The sequence below is a fragment of the Cupressus sempervirens genome, chromosome 11 (assembly GCF_028749045.1).
Source record: "Cupressus sempervirens isolate cs-2001-9-10 chromosome 11, ASM2874904v1, whole genome shotgun sequence".
In the NCBI taxonomy this organism is placed as follows: Eukaryota; Viridiplantae; Streptophyta; class Pinopsida; order Cupressales; family Cupressaceae; genus Cupressus; species Cupressus sempervirens.
This window is the reverse complement of record NC_143128.1, coordinates 650,411,751-650,430,202: the sequence shown is the minus strand read 5'-3', so window position 1 is coordinate 650,430,202 and position 18,452 is coordinate 650,411,751. Positions and strand designations below refer to the sequence as shown.

Genomic DNA, 18,452 nt, shown 5'->3' with positions numbered 1-18,452 from the left:
CTACCCTTTAGAAGATCTTTCACCAACTCAGTTATGTGTATCAATGAAAGTAGTTGTTCCCAATGATTAATGATGTAACTTTGTGGAGACCCTTGGCTCCCCAAATGGACATATCAAAGCAATTGTCAAGAACTCAATGATAATTATACCAATGTGAAAGATTGAACATCTTTCACCCAAACAGATGCAACCCTTCGGAGGATCTTTCACCGCCTCAATTATGGTTATCAATGGGAGGGATCATTCCCAATGACTAATGATGTAACTTTGTAGAAACCCTTAACTCCACAAATGAACATATCAAAGCAATTGTCAAGAACTTGATGATTACTTTTTCTCCAAGAGGAGGTGGATCCTTTAAGATGCTTCTTGGAACATTGAGGAGGTGGATCTTTCAAGAAGCTTCTAAAGACATGAGGAGGTGGGTCCTTCAAGAAGCTTCTAGAAACATAATGAGAAGCTTCTAGGAACATAAGGAGGTGTATCCTTCAAGAAGCTTCTAGAAACATAAGAAGCTTCAAGAGACATTTTACTTTGTTATTTTAACATTAATTATATATAAGGTTATCTTTTAATATTCATATAATTGATAACCTTATAATTAATTGATTTTTTCCTTGTTTCTCCTCTTAGCCTTTGGAGAATGAAAGGCTAAGAACTCCATTAAGAGGCACGAAAGATGGGGACATTACATGTTGTACAAACTTTCATTGTATATATTAATAACAATTGTAGTAAAATAGCTTTTATATCATCATAAATTATATTCCAAGAACTTTCCAACTATTTATATGTTTATAATATTTGTTCTCAAGTGATTAACCATTGGAACTAGTTCTCAAACTTGTTAAACCAAGGCAAAATTCTAATAACCCCGGGAAAACAAAACATAGTAAAGAAGAATGATATCAAGTCAATGAAAGAAGAAAGTACAGCACGGTGCAACATGAGGTATCTACAGTTGAAACTAAAACATAGCTCTATGGGATATTAAAAGAAAACATCGAATGATTAAGTATCTAAAATAATATGAGCAAGCAATAAAACCAAATGTGACGTGGCTGCACCTTATAAAATTTAGCATAGTTATGAAACTTGGCAAAACTCACTAGTGTTGATGTATAGCATCAGTCGAAGTGATATTGAGCATTTGAATGAACATTGTTTTATATTACTGATAAGAATTATATAAATATATATATGTTTGATTATTCAAAAATGACTTTACTTGTCATATTGGGCTCTTGTTATAAATAAAGACATGAAATTGGACACCAAATGGTTATCAGGTGAGATTGCTAACTACCGATTAAGATCACTTACAGTTTAGTATTATGTCCATGGAGGGACATGACTGTCATGTCTCTACGGAGACATTTAACCATTCATATATATCCCAAGAGTTATCGGGAATCTGAAATCAATCACAAGGCAATTCTCAGACTCGTCGATTATTCCAGCAATAAGGACATCGATCATTATTCAGTCATAGCAATTGTGTCTACAACCAAAGACAAGAAAACATAACATAGTAAAGAAGAATGATATCAAGTCAATGAAAGAAGAAAGTACAGCACAGTGCAACATGAGGTATCTACAGTTGAAACTAAAACATAGCTCTATGGGATATTAAAAGAAAACATTGAATGATTATGTATCTGAAATAATATGAGCAAGCAATAAAACCAAATATGACATGGCTACACCTTATAAAATTTAGCATAGTTATGAAAATCGGCAAAGCTCACAAGTGTTGATGTATAGCTTCAGTCGAACTGATATTGAGCATTTGAATGAACACTGTTTTATATTACTGATAAGAATTATATAAATATATATATATATATATATGTATGTTTGATTATTCATAAATGACTTCACTTGTCATAGCGGGCTCTTGTTATAAGTAAAGACAAATGAAATTGGACACCGAATGGTTATCGGGTGAGATTGTTAACTACCGATTAAGATCACTTACAGCTTAGTATTATGTCCATGTAGGGACATGACCCTACGTGGCCATTGGCCACGTAGAGTCATCTCCCTACGGAGATATATTACCATTCATATATATCCCAAGAGTTATCAGCAGTCTGAAATCAATCACAAGGCAATTCTCAGACTCGTCGATTACTCCAGCAATAAGGACATTGATCATTATTCAGTTATAGCAATTGTATCTACAACCAAAGCCATTAATGTAATGCCTGCCCCTAGTTCGCATTTTTATTATCTTTGCCAAACTCTTTTAGGTCAGCTTATGCTTGATGTTTAGTAGTACTATTTTGAGATTATCAAATATTGTTTTACGTTCAGTTTATTATATGATGAGATTACTTGGTACTCTATATTTCATGTATGCATGATGATTATTACAGTGCTTTCAGTTATTGATGATGATTAGTTAGATGGATTATTATGTGTTTTCTTATGGATACTTACCCCATACTGCATTTGTATGGTGTGCGTGTTTGTTTTCTTTATGTATGGCGTTTTTGATGTGGTTAAGGAAGGGAGTCGTAGGCACTTGCTAGTTGGGATCTACACGATGCACCACTTCCTGCCATTGCCTGTTTAGTTTAGTATATATTGTGTTTGTACATGCGTGGATTTTATGCAAGTTGCAAGTACCAGGCATCGACTTCCCTGAATTGCCAGGATGAGTGTACCCTACTATATTATCTCAATGGTAAGAGAGGGGAGATAAATTCTTAAGTCCAAATCCTAAACCCTTAAGCCATTTGTCCTAATTGATAATTAGGACAAGTATCTGAGTCAATAAACCTCTGAATGCGTTGGATGACATTAATTCGTCATTATAACCCTTTAGTTTGATTTTGTATGTGTTTTTCTTTGATGGGTTTTCATATGTTGCTTTATGAGTCTTTGGTGAATTTTCTATTAATTAAGTCTAATTAAAAGATTAAATTAATGATTTAATTTAATGGAAAATTATTATGATATTTTAATATTTAATAATATTTAATTAATTGAGAAATTAATTAAATAAAAGAATTAAATTTGAAGATAAAAGTTATAGTATAAATTTGGAACATGATAATATTTATTTAATTTAATAATTATAAATTTAGAGTTCGTTTTTAAATAAATGCTAAATAATATTATTATTTAAGTTAATAAATAGTTATCAAATTTAATGTTCGAAAATAAATTTAAAAGTGAAATATATTAATTTATTAAAAGTTGTTCGATTGCATGATGTATGCATGAGATGAAAATGTAAGAAATTAATTTAAAAAGATAAAACAAGTGAATTTAATAAAGATATTTTAATTGCATAAAGTGCGTGCATGAGTCTAAAATTTAATAAAATAATTAAAGAGAAGTCAAGTAAAAATTAAATAAAGTAAATTAATAATTCAATAAATGTGCATGGGAAAGGTAAAGAAAAGATAATTAAGAGTTAATTCTAGTGAGCCAGAGTTCTCTCGGGTGAACGCACAATTAGTGCCCCGATTTAAGGATAGAACTCCATATCACAACTTGGGGGTTCATTTTCGAAGGACGAGAATTTAGGAAGGAAAAAGAATTTCAGAATAGAGAAGGCTTCGAGAGGAGGGATTCCTCTACAATTGTCTTGAGTGTAGCGATTAGCATCAGAGTCCAAATATATGCTTGTGATTTTTCGAATAGTTGATTACGCTCTTTCCTTTCTTGTCTTCATCGTGACTGAGAATTGTTTGTTCGATTTTTCTTCCCTGCGATGAATCTTTCAATATTATATTTTGAATTTATCAAAATGCTTGTGGGAATTTTTATGAATACATGGGGGATATAATATCGTTGAAACCTTCTTTCAATAGATTTGATTATGGAAAATTAAACGGGGAAATGGGTTTTGATATAATATGGAATTTTTAAATCAAAAAAAATTCAATGGATATTCGTATTCCTCCTCTAAGTGTAAAATTGTAAATGTTTAAAAACTATATATATTAAAAGAAAAATCATAACAGGTGGGAGGTTTTGTTTATTGCTTATAACATTATTTTTAATTTTTTTTAAATTATATAAAATAATTTTTAAAAGAAAAATTTTTAAAAATATATAATTTTTGGGGAGGAGGTTTCACCCCACCCCCCCTACTTACCTCAACGACTACCAACGTACGCAAACCCTGCTGCTATACATGGCAACAGTTATTACTGCTGCCGGCGGCAGCAGCCAGGGCTACGGCTGCACGGCCATGTACAAAGCCGACGGGCTTTCTAAAAATACGCTAGTTTATTTTTTATTTTTTTATATTAATTTAAAAATCGTTTTATTATTATTTAATTTAATTAAATTTATTTTAATATTAATTTATTAATTATTAATAATTTTTAATTAATAAATTTATTATTAATTACTTTAATTAATTAATGAATTAGTAAATGTTATTTATAAAACAAGAGAGAGATTTGATTCATAGTTTAAATATTAATTATTAAATTAATTAATATTTTAGTAAATATCATTTATCAAAGAATTTTGTCAATAACTCTTGACTATTAATTAATTAATAACTATTAAATAATTAATAATTATTAATGTAAATGATTATTAGAATAAGTTTGAATTAAATAAATATCAATTAATATTTTAATTATATTAACTATTTAAAAATTCGATTATTAATGGAATTGGGAGTATTTTTATTTAATAATCAATTATTATTATTATTTTAATAATTTAATAAATGATTATTATTACTTCTAAGTCATGATATGATTTTCTAATTATATGAATGAGAATGGATTTAACTGCAAGGGTAAAATTGAAATTCTTAGCTACTCGAAAACACATACTGAAAACAAAAACTAAGAACTTTGTTGTTTAACTCAACTACGTGTTTACAAATCAAATCGAACCATGAAAACTACATTCTTGTTTGCATGTTGTTTATGCTTTGGGGTTCGGGGTGTGACCTCGCTTGACCAGTCCTAGGATGTTACCAGAGGCTCAGAGGTTATGTGTTTGTGATGTCATGCTGATGTTGATCTCAATCTTGATTATTTTTACTCAACCATGGTATGTGATGGCATGCTCTATGATGTGTGTGGATTATTGATTGTTATTGTTTTCTAGCTTTCTTATGCGAAGCTAAGGTGTGTGTATATGAGATACTTGACTTAACCATTTTTGAGTCCTTGATCAATTATACTTGGGTTACTTTCCAGTCGCCTTATGGGACTGAAGTGTTTGCTTGATCATGGTGATGTCATATTGTGACATGTTTGACTTAACTGTTTTGAGTAGTTGATCAGTATTATCATTTTGGGATACTTTCCAGTTGCTCGTTGAGAACTAATGGATGTTGTGAGTTATCTTTGTGCTTTCCAATTGCTCGTGGAGAACTGATGTGAATATTGAGGCTTTTCAGTCGCTTGTATAGGGCTGAGGTGATTTTATATGATCCTTTGATTTGTGATTTCACGAGCCTAGGGTAGGTTATCTATGTGTAGTGTCGGAAAGTGGCTTGCAATGGGGGCCGGGGGCCCTAAGTGGCTCTGAGGGTAACTCATTGTAAGTTGTTTAATAAGTGAAAACATTACATTAAATGGGGATTAAAATGAACCTAATAAGAGTTTTTGTATGTTCTCGCTCATGCCTCGAGTGCTAGTACAGACTAGAATGGGAGTAGAGAGAACACTTGGTTGCGACCTTGCATTCTATAGTATGCATTTTCAATACAAGAGGATAATAGTGGCCGCATAGTGATCACTAAGGACCCTGGAGTCCTAAGAAACTACCAAGGTAACTCCAACGTGATTCGTGTGATGACACTTGCCCACTTACATGGTAGGTTTCCTACGTGTCTTTGTGTGCTTCTGGGAATTAGATGTCGATCTATTTTAGAACCCTTGAGTTAGAATACTTTAGGGATTTCCAGACTTAGAGAGTATTTTGTTATGTGGTTTGATATCTTGTTTGGGACTTGAGACTATCTCCTTAGCATGGTGGGAGTCGGCCATTTAGGTTCCACGCAGTCAGGTGGTAGTGCTTTTTCACTCTTACCATTGAGATCCATCCATAGTCACTGTGGTTGGAGCTTCGCGGGATGCTTGTTTATCATGTTTAGATGATGTTATTTACTAACGCATTTCCTTATATTGATGATTAGCATGTGATAGGTGATGTTATCTACTTTGTAAGATCATCTTATGCTTTATTCTAGCATGTTAGATTTCTTTATGTATGTTGTAGCATAGTTTAGTAGTGACGTCCCTATCACTATAGCTCCGATGATCTAGTCGGTGGCCTGAGGATGTTACGCGCGAGGGATGGCTAGGGCCCACGATGGTCTTATGATGCTATTGACAGATGGGTGGAACCGCGCACTTAGTTGTGTTTTATGATGGATGGATTGTATCATGTGTGTTATTGGTTTCATTTATTTTATTGTACTTGTATCATGGATCCGAGGAGGAGGATGTATTTCTATTTCTACATATTTATATTCTTTTAAACCTTTCATATCCTGTGACGTACAATGGATGATTGAGCATTCTGAATTTAATTTGCCAAGAGGCATTCAGAACAAATGTATATTATTAAAATGGACATTGGACTTTTTAATTATTCTTTCATATGGATGTGGTAGTTGTTAGTTAAATTAATATGTAATTCAACGTCTTCGGATCCTTAAGAAATGTAACCTATTATGTATGCTATAGTTGATTGTATGTTATTGCTTCCGCTACTATGTGTTTGATGTGTATGTTATTCTTTCTTGTTTCAAAAAAAAAAAATGTTTGGCAAACTTAGTAAAACTTCAAGTTATTTCTTTTGGATCCCTTGGCGGGGCGTTACAATTAATTACAGCAAATCCATCCACACTCAATAAATACATAGTCCCAGAGATCTGCACAATCAGAGCAAGCACAATTGCAGTATCAGATTGGTAAGTAAATCTAAGTCTAGTATATTCCATCAATTATTTTATCACTTGTTCTTATCGGCGATCTTGATTTTAACAAAAGTATTCACAAGCCAGCATAACCAATGAATTACTCACCATATTATTTCCCGATAGGGCAATGTGACCAAGGAAAATGCATGAGTAAACTGCAAAAATGATGGAATTTCCAAAAATTGCCAAATTTTATATATTCCTTGCTATTTCTTCCATGGAGGAAAAAGTTTCCAACACTTCCATTTTTTCATCTTTCTTTGCAATTTCTTCTATTGAGGAGATAGTTTCAACACTAAGCCAATTTTTCATCTTCCCTTGCAATTTCTTGCATGTAGGAGCAGTTTTCTAACACCTGGGCATTTTTTCATCTTTATTTGCAATTTCTTTCGAGGAGAAATTTTCCAACACTTTGCCATTTTTTCATCTTTGCTTAAAATTTCTTCCATGAGGAGAAATTTTTCAATACCTAGTCATTTTTTTAACTTTCCTTGCGATTTCTTCCATGGAGGAGAAATTTTCCAACACACGGGCATTTTCCATCTTTCTTTGTAGTTTCTTCCATAGAGGAGGAATTTTCCAACACATAGCCATTTTTCTCATCTTTCCTTGCAAATTCTTCCATAGAGGAGAATTTTCCAACATTTGGCTATTTTTTGTCTCTCCCTGTGCTCTCGGGCGCATTTTGGCACTTGTGGAGGATTTCTTCAACTCAAGGAAATCCATGACTTAGTGAAATTTCATCTCTTTTGCTTTTATATTATTTTTTTTAAAATGTTCTTCAAACCTAACCGTTTTTCTAATTTTTTCATCCCCTTCCACTTTTTGATATTTCAAGGGTGTTTCCGACTTAAATATTTTTTGATTGATTGACTCACTTGCCCATTCTTCTAGATATAGAACAAGATAACATTTTATCTCTTTATCAACCAGAGCTCACTTGTTGCCAAAATAGATCTACCAAAACTAGGCTTTCTAAAAACAATAATTTGTTCCAAAGTCAAAATGAGCCCAATTAGGGAGACGATGAAATTTATTATAAATAAACAATGCTAAAAATAATAAGTTCTTCCAAACCCAAAATTAGGCATTTCAAGATGCAATGAAACTAAAAGTAGACATTTCTAAAAATAGAAAGTATGTCAAAACATTCAAAATTACACTGGCATTCTTTTTGAAAGATCAATTCTCGTTCACACTTGACCTAATTCACAAACAAAAACACAATTTCCATTCTAGGAGCCAGATGTCACCAATTCTTATTTCGAACATGGGGAACCTTAGGGGATTGAGCCAAAAACTACTAAGAATGAAAGCCAAAAAGACAAGGCCAACAACAACAAGAGGGGGTCCGAATTTGGAATGGGGCAATATGTGAAAAGGTCGCAATAGGATGGTTACTAAAGACCCTCCACACAAAGATAGTGAGGACTATGTTTTCTAAATCAAATCTACTAGAGGATGTAACCACATGAAGTTAGAGGAAATTTAGTGTTCTCTCATCAATCAATAGCAAGGGGATTGTAAAACTATTGTAGTGACAAATCAACTTGTGCCAAAAGGACTAAAGCCAAGATCGATTCCTAGGTGGCACTGACAACCGTCTTATATCATTTGTGATAAAAGTGCCAATGATCTATAAGGGTGGTTGCATATGTGAAAATGAGTGTATTCAATCTTTTTTTGTAAGTAAATGGATGTGTTTGTCCCAGAGTACTATTTCTAGACACTAGGGATGGGAAGTGTTTGTCCCAAATCATAATTGTTGTGAGAAAAGTGTGTATCCTTGTTGATGACTAGCATTGGATGTGTTTGTCCCTCTCTAAGTCTATTAAGTTAAAGGGGCTCCTTAGTACAAAGTAATTAGTAAAATACTTGCTTGTTATTAACAATGATTACGATTGTAAAGAATAGAAACTTTCTATTCTAGCTAACAGCTAACTAAAAATTAGAAACATTATAATATTTACAATAGATAACAAAATAGATAGCCATTAAATAATAATACAAGCTATCTACTATCATGATACCCTCCCTTAATGGTCAATCTATCCACTACACCAAGTTGTCCTCTGCATTTGAAAAACTTATCTAGAACAAGAGGCTTGGTGAGGATGTCTGCAATCTGATCCGTTGTAGGAACATGCTGCAAATCTGTTGTCTCATCTTCAACCAGTTGTCGTGTAATGTCAGTGAACATCCACATGCTTGGTTTGTTCATGGAAGACTGGATTCCGTGCTAACTTGATAACGTCTTCGTTATCAATAAACAAAGTGATCAATCTTGTTGTTGACATCTGCATATCCCCAAGCATCTGACAAAGCCAAACAGCTTCACAACTTGCCTTAATTGTCCCTTTGTATTCACCCTTTGTGGTGGAGAGAAACTGCCTGTTGCTTCTTATTGGTCCATGTGATGGCACCGGATCCCAAACTAAACACATATCCAAAAGTTGATTTTTTATCATCAATAGAACATGCCCAATCTGAATCTCTAAAGCCACTGAGTCTAGGATTAGAACTCCAAGAGTAAAGAAGTTCATAATCAGTAATGCCCTTCACATAACGAAGCACATGCTTTGTTGCCATCCAATGATCAGCCTTAGGAGCTGTCATAAAACATGAAATGTTGCTAACTACGAAGTTGATATCATGTCTAGTAGCAGAGAGGGAGATGAGGCTACCTACTAGTTGCCTATATGTTGTATCATCAACTGGAGGAGAATCAAACTTGGCTGATAACTTAAGACCTTTCTCCATGGATGTGGATGGAGGCTTGCAATCCTACATACGAAATTTGTCTAATAGAGCCCTGGCATATTTAGGATTGAGAAACAAATATACCAAAAATTTGTTGCCAAACTTTGTTGCCAAACTTCAACACCTAGGCAATAATGCATGAGCCCGAGATCAATCATATCAAAGAATTGGCATAAACTTTGTTTGATTCCCTGAATCAAAGATGCAAAACTACCAGTGATAAAGAAGTCATCCCATAAATAACCAGAAGGATGATGCCACTATCATTAGTCTTGATGTACAAATTTGTAAGTTTGAAGAACTCCTCTGGAAGCCTTGATCATTGCGGTACTTATCAATTTTCATGTACCATGCGCTAGGGGCCTACTTCAAGCCATAGAGATCTTTCACTAACCTGATGTTCTTCACCAGAAACCTTGAAACCACGAGGTTACGTCATGTAGACCTCTTCTTGTAGGTCACCATTCAAGATAGCATCTTGGCATCCATCTAATGGACCTTCCAACCAAACTGAGTTGCCATGGCTAGGACTAATCTAATAGTGCTCATCTTTGTTGTAGGAGCAAAGGTCTCCTCATAATCAACGCCCTAACGTTGAGAAAAGCCCTTTGCAACTAAACGAGCTTTGTACGTACCCAAAGAACCATCAAACTTGTATTTTATTTTGTAAACCCATCATGAGCCTTCATAAGCTGATCTACTGGATCAGGAACAAGAGAAACAAGCATTAATGGTCCTCATTGTTCATCAAAGACTATATCACAACTGTACAGGAGACGAGATGTCTTAGTGTCGATCAAGCGGTAGGCTTTGTGAAGACTACTGTATCTAGCAAGCACAAGTTTCTAACTCTTGGCATCAAACTTGGTGTGTGATGCATCAGGGATCCAAACATAGGCAAGAGAGAAAAAAAACCTTCAAGTCACTGATTTTGGGTTTGCGATCTGAACAGGCCTCTTCTAGAGTCTTACCTTTGACCGCCACAGCGGGTGAACGGTTCAATACATAGATTGTAGTATTAATTTCTTCTACCCAAAACTTCTTCAGAACATGTCTGTGTTTGAGCATGGATTGAACCATCTCAGTGATTGTTTGGTTCTGATGTTCAACAATACTGTTCTGTTGTGGTGTGTGGAGTGTGGTTAACTAGCGCTTGATGCCATGAGTATAAAAGAAGCTAGAGAATTCAATAGAACAATATCCCCACCATTATCTATCCTAAGAGCAATAATAGATTTCTCGTACTCTTTTTCAACTAAAGGTTTAAACTTTTGAAATACAGTAAACACATCTGAGTTATTTTTGAAAATATGCCCACATCTTTCTACTAAAATCATCAACAAAACACACAAAATACCTGGACCCAAGAACAAGAGTGGTCATAGGGCCACAGATATCGGCATGAACAAGCTGAAGTACCTGACAAGGCCACCATGAATCGCTAACAGGAAAAGGTGTTCATTGTTGCTTCCTAGCCTGACATGCATAACAAACTCACTTTTTCGAATTACATAATAGTTGGGAAACATCACTCACACGAATGAAAAGGTTTCTACAATAAAGTTGCGTGAGATGTGATAGAGAGAGTTGACAGAAGTCATTGTCGGGAGTTCTAATCTAATTGCAATAAATAGTTGGCAGGGCAGCTAACACACCAGAACCACAGGAGTTAGTCATATTATTGGAAATAGTAAGGTCTATCACACAAACATAGCTATATAATTGTCCCAAGCCTGATACATCCTCTATACATTTTCAACCATAAACTCCAAGTATGGCCAAATATTTTGCAATTTGCAACTAGTTGATATAAGATCCCTCTATGAATAAGAACTAGATAAATCCCCAACACTCTAAGTTGTGTTAGTTTAGTGTCCATCACTATTAGTATTCCTAATATTTACATTCAATAAAGAGGTTGGTATTGAAAATTCAAGAGTGGCTCCATCTGTTAGAAAGAGAAAGTAATCAAGCCAAACGTAGCCTTGGAGTAATATACAAGACGCTCGTTCTAAAATCTTTGGGCACTAAATCTTCTATGGCAGCCTGCTCAATGCCAACAATGTAGCATTGGGTCCAACACACATATCTGATGACTGATGTACAAGTTTGAAAAAAAAAATGACTCTTCCAGCTTACAAATTTGTTGTCTCAAATCCATTGAAGTTCAGCTTATTGTTGAGCAGAATGTAAACAACGCCTTCTTGCATTGACAGTCCTCCTTGTGTACCAGATTTGTTTAGAAGACTCAACATTAATATCTTAGTGAATGGAGACACGAATCATATGCTAATGTATTGGAGAAGTACTACAATAAAATAGTAATTAATGGTCAAAAGGGTATTATTTAATGTATAATGAGAAGATGCAGAAATTAAAATAGCCCTAGATGTGTCCTTTCGTGACACTACTCATCATTAGAAAATGGAGCAATTGATCTTATATGATAAGCAATCAATAGAAAATCATTAATTTTTAGTATTCACTAAGAGATAAATAAACAAGCCAAACAACATACAATCAAGAAATGGATATTGAACATACTAGCAAAGAGCAGAGACCAAATATTTTTGGTGCATATGACATTGATAGAATATATTGAAGAAGTGGGATTTGCAATAAAAATATCAAGTGCTCGATTATCAAGTGAAAAAATTTATGTGTGAGATCTCAATGCAAAATGATTCATACTTGCCCATTTCTAGGTGTTCCAGTAAAATTGTATCTCGCGAAAGGCCTGAAGATGCTTGTATACACATTTGGGTAAAATACCAAGGGCGTACTATAAAAGTGTTGAGAATATTAATCATCAAGCTTTAATATTTCAAGCATCTGGCCTATATGGCTAAGTGCAACATTCCAACTATCTGTCCTTCTCTACGGTTGGAGTTATTTTTATAGAGAATAAATAAGCTTGAGATATGAATGAAGCGAATGTTTATTTTCTTGAGTAAATTAAAACTAATGTGAACCAATATGTAAAATGACACGAATGATTCAGTTGGGACAAGTGACTGAAAATTCCATATATAATGGAATAAATGGATATTTTACATTGAGGCGGGGAATGATAACCAATGTTCCATTCCCACTTGAACCATACACAATGTGGAGATTATTCAAATATGGAAAACATTCTTAGAAGGCATTTTTGTGAGTGATAACATCTGGGATTGTGAAATAAAGTCAAGACAAGGGATTCCTTCATTAAGAGGGAGTTGAACACTTTTCCAAAGGCAACATAGGAGCCTAGAAGATTGATACTTAGATTAATCATGAGGAAGTAACGACTTGTCACTAAGAAGTCGAAAGATTAATATCAGATTCAAAGGGAGAACGACAGGCATCCTTGGGCGAAGAGAGCCTCTAAGGAAGTAACTACAAAACCTGACTTCCTAGGATCATTGTTCATAGGGAGAATTTTGAAGTGTAATCCCTTTTGAATGATATATTCTCTATGAGAGAGAAGTTCTAAGTGAAATTCCTTGTAATGCATTCTTCTTTATGAGAAAGAAGTTGAGGTGAAAGCCCTTGTTCCACCCTCTAACTTGGTTCATGGTTGTTACTATTTTGCATATGTGGATTATGTCATGAAAGGTGACGATCTTTCATTGATATATATATTTGGAGGATACCTACTGAAAGGTGATGATCTTATCAATAGCTAGACCTGTTATCATGATAGACTACATCAAGTTGCTGTCCCAGAGTGCCACTAGTCATGATAATGAATGTATCATGATTAGACTACATTAAGTTGTTGTCCCAGAGTGTCGTACATCATGATACTTGTCATGATAGAGTTCGTGACATGTTGATTACTAGTTATCTGATTGACTTCATTAAGTTGCTGTCCCTGAGTGCCAAAAATCAGAAAACTCTTATCCTACTAGGATATAACATATTCTTTTTGAAACATACCAAAAGAATATAAGTATGATGAATATCATATGATTGATATTTCTTGTTGAAACATACATCGGATTATTTTGAAAAATAACACCTAACTTGATGGATATAGTTGATATCCTTAAATATTCCATTCCAAGTATATCATTCTGAGATGATATCTCTTCATATACTTGAAAGCATAATGTGTTTTGTAACAATCCTCCCTAGCTAAGAGGGAGTGTTAACTTTATAGCTTCGGTTGGATTGATTCAGTCATGAGATACATTGCTGATGGTAAATCATCATTTATACAAATATTCTTATATATATAATATATATGTTAAATATAGATGGTTATTTATATTATTGTTAATATATATTATTATTATTACCTAATGATGACTAGCCATAGAGACATGTCTCTTCATGAGACATGTCTCCTCTCATATTTATATGTCTTCAAATCTGCATTTGAAAGACACCAATTACTATGGCAGTGTTGTTACATTTGTAGAAAAACAATCCTTAAATACACTAACACAAGCTAAGGCTGAATCTCTGGAAAACCGAGAAGAAGCTCTTCCTAAGCAAGTTGAGAGTGATAATGCACATTTAAGTACCCATACTGTTGATGCCAAAGTGAACTGACAGAAGACCACCGAGCAGCCATAGCTAGGTCCTGAGAATCACCAAAATCAACAAGTTAAAAAGACAATGATCCTCAAGGCCAATTGCAACAACAAACCGAGTATCACTATTAGTGATGGTGTAGTGATTTGAACTGAAGGTGATATCCAATCATGGGAAGTGTCACAACATTGGAGTGACTGAGAGTAGATTTAGTTCCATCCTTGGAACATAGTACACATCGAGGAAAATGAGATTCCTCCCAACAAACTGAATCTGAATGTTGCATTTGTCGACAATAGTGTACTCTTCCCCTCCACCAAGAAAATTGAATCTAAGAAAGGCTGGCGGGTGAAATGACGAGAGGCGCCTAAATCAATGTACCAAGCAGACGACTTCACATTATCCGCAAGAATTTTACTCATGAAGGTGTAAAAGGAAAATTTGTCTGCTCAGTGTGTTTTGTGTTGTTTGCTTTGGGCTACGAACCAAATCACTTAGCTTGGGTAGCCAAACATTCCTGACATTCAACCTTCATGTGACCATACTTGTGGCAGTAGTTGCATTAAATGTTCTTTTTCTTGGAGCCTTCTGATGCTAGAGCAAATGACTTCTACCAAGAAAACCATTGTGAATGAGACTTGCCTTTATCCTTCTGAAAGGATTTAGCAACAAAGGCTTGCTCTGTGGAGGTGGAGCTAGAACAACTATCGATCTGTTGTTTCCATCAACTTGCTGAAGCAGAAGTACAAAGATCTATAACTTCAGATCAACACTAATAGAAGTGATGTTGAGAGTCTCGATAAAATGCTCGGAGTTGGGTAAACTTTTTAGGGTTATTACCACAATGTCCTCTTCCTCCATCTTGAGTCCAATGGCAAGCAATTGATCACGGATATCATGAATCTTATTGAAATGTTCTTGGAGCGATTTTTGCTCATCCATGACAATAGAAAATAGTGAATTCTTGAGAAAGAAAGCCCTGCTTTTATCTTTAGTCTTATGCAGTTTCTTGAGACGCTCCCATAGCTCGACAAATGCCTTGCCGGATGGAATTTGAGCGAGCTAATCATCAACTACTGATAATTTGCGAAGCATCACCGCCTTCCCATTATTCTGATCCCATGTATCTTGATCGGTACGAGCTACAGTCGGACGTTGTGTAATAGCTTGAACAATCTAATCAGTATTCTGATATTCAAAGATTGTTAACATCTGTTGCTTCCATGTGCCATAATCTCGGCCATTAAACTTTTGTTTTCCCTCTACATAATATTTGTCAAAGATGCCATGGCATCTTTTTCAATAAAAAACAAGAAAATCTATGACAGCAGGAACTCCAACGCAAAAATCGAAAGACCCAAAAAAATGAAGTACACAAAAGAAACCTCGAAAAACTTGGAAAGAATTTGTTGTCAAATTCTAGATCCGCTGGCTCGAAAATTGAGGTACCTAGAGAAAGTAGCCTGGATTGAAAAAAGCTTCAAAGTAATGTCAAATTTACAAAAAAATAGCAGATTCTAAGCGTGAATCTAATGTTGTGGGTTTTAGAAACCCTAGACGCCTCCATATAAGCAAAAAACAACCATATAAAGTGACAACAGTAGTTGTTTTTTACCGAAAAAATGATCAAGGGTTGCAGCAAAAACTCATGAAAATGGGCGGGATTTGCAACAATAATAACTCCAAAAACAACTTTGAAACCTTGCAAAGGCAAAAAAAAACAACCAACACAAGGGCACAATTTGCAGAGTAAAAGCCAAGGCTGAAATATTTTCGAATAACAAAAGGCACTGATTCTTTCACAAACGAACTTATTATATTTATTCAAAAAAAAATTGAAGTATTTGCTCTGATATCATATTAGAAAGTAATTGGTAAAATACTTGCTTGTTATCAACAGTGATCAATAGATCAATATATACAAATAGATAAACGATGTTTCCTTAGGAAACAATTGTAAGGAATAGAAACCTTCTATTCTATCTAACAGCTAACTAAATATTTCATGAAGGAAAAGGATTTCTTCAAGGGTCTGGAAGATACAAGAATTGAAGAAATTAATACTAAGCATGGTAAGGAGTAGGGCAACTATGTCATTGATGAAACTGATGAAATGGTCAAGGAAGAAAGAGAGGGCAATCTGGAATTTCTTCACAAAGCTAAATTCTGGGCTGATATCTCCCTCATGGTTGACACCTGGAAGTATAATGAGATGAATTCTCTAAAGAGGAAGGTTAGGGACTTGCAGGCTAGCCTGGAGAAAGAAAGAAACAAAAGGCTGGATATGGAAGCTAAGGTAGGAGACATTCCAAGTAACTTTTGGATTATGAGGAAAAACTTTGCCAACTAATTAAAGATCGTGTGCAGAATATGAATATGGTTACTTCTAGTCTCTGTGTTGCTACTGCTAGTTTGGGCAAGATAAGTGCGGAGGAAACTATGTCCCCTATTGCTAACTCTTTAAGCGGAGGCCCTAGCAAGCATACCAAGTTGAGCACGAAGAAGGCTATTGAGGCTGCTCTTGGATTGACCGCGAAGAAATCTATTGAAGAAGTGGCCAATCTCGGGTAGAACCTGGGCAAGGTTGTGAAAGAGCTATCCTAGTGTTTTGCTTGTTCATTTTGGCTTTTTGGTCGTTTTGTCTTGTTCGTCTTCAGTGTGGTCTCTGGTTTCTAATTCTAGTTTCTGGTTGTGTATGTTGGTCCCTATTGTTTCCAGCAGTAGATAGGTGTCTACCCTTATGGGGTTTTGGTCTACTTTATTAATGTATAAATTACTAACATTTCAAACAATGTTACCAGCATCGAACTCGACTCGGACTCAACCAAGCCCAAATTGGGCTCAGACTTGATCTTGGTAGCTAGACTTGGCAAGGACTCAGCAAATTAAAAAACCCATGAAATTCAAAGTTTTTTAAAGATTTTAAGTTTTTTTCGTGCATCATTTAGCCAATTAACATCAAATACACAATAATTGAGATAAATAGAAGCTACTTTGCACACATATACAACTTTTCATAGATCACATAAGTAAAAATGCAAATTTTTGAAAGAAATTACTTAAAGTTGCAATGAATAACATAATAGAACTCTGAAATATAGTGTAGCTATCAAATGTCTACAATATCCATGGAATATACAATCCATGGAATCAAAAGTTCAAAACATATATCAAAAGAAAGGCTCATAGTAGCCTATGTCTTCCTACGAGTATGCCTAAGATAGGTCATGGAAGACTCTAGAGTCATTCTCTCTCCCGATGTCTAAGGTTGAATGTTAGTGACATTCTCATCATTATCAATATCATCCTCACTCATCCTCATAATCCTCATCATCAAAGTCGGATCCATTACTCTAGGCCTCAAGATCCTGCATGGGTCTACTCGTGCTCTAGCCTCCTCCACTGCCATTGCCATTGTTGGATCCCAAAACCCCAATAGTCTTCCTTTAACTCTTCTTTCTCTATTTTGTGTTTGCAAGTAATGGAATGACCTTTTTAGGTCTTACTCATGCTTAACATCCCAAAAAAAACAAAAAAATATATTTCTTTGTCTTTTCTAGACGTTGCCCGCCAGCCAAGTCAAGCTGACAGGACTCGATGAATCAGCCAAGACTTGGTCAGGATTCGACAGAGTCTGAGTCCTGAGGCAGTTTGCCAAGTTTTGCTAGGCTCACCTCGGGACTCATCAAGTCCTTGCCAAACTCACCAAGTCTTGTAACACTGGTTTCAAATCCTTGTAAAACCTATGGTTTTCTGCTGCTTTGATACTATGGATTTATCGTTTTATATTTTAATGGATTTTGTAAGGGGTTTTGGGTCCCCTCAAAACCTATTTTAACATGAATCCAAAAAACAACTAACTAAACATTAGAAACATTCTAATATTTACAATAGATTACAAAATAGATAAGAAGCTATCTATTATCGCAATATTCCTTAGAGAAATTGGATTGAAGAGCATTACAATAGTATTGTCTTATATAGATTATTTCTATTTTAATGGTCACTCCTAGATATTTTGTAAACAATAGCTAGTTTTTATTCTTTGTATGTTTCTTTTAATGAACATCTCATATACAAACCTATAAGAAGATTTATGTTCTTTGTTCTTAACTAATTCAAGTTTTTACCAATTATCTATGTAATATTTTGATACTTCTTAATTTTGTTGCTTACGTCTATATGCTTGAGTAAGGATAAGCAGCGAATTGATTTACAGTAGATTGTAAACTGTGACAAGTTAAATGTATGATGAACT

General features: G+C 34.6%; 1 protein-coding gene across 2 annotated transcripts in view; it reads right to left on the bottom strand.

The window, feature by feature from the left end:
- Positions 1 to 18,452, bottom strand: part of LOC149531447 (P-loop containing nucleoside triphosphate hydrolases superfamily protein) — a 211,886-nt gene that overhangs the window by 144,572 nt on the left and 48,862 nt on the right. The gene's annotated exons all lie outside the window — the stretch shown is intronic.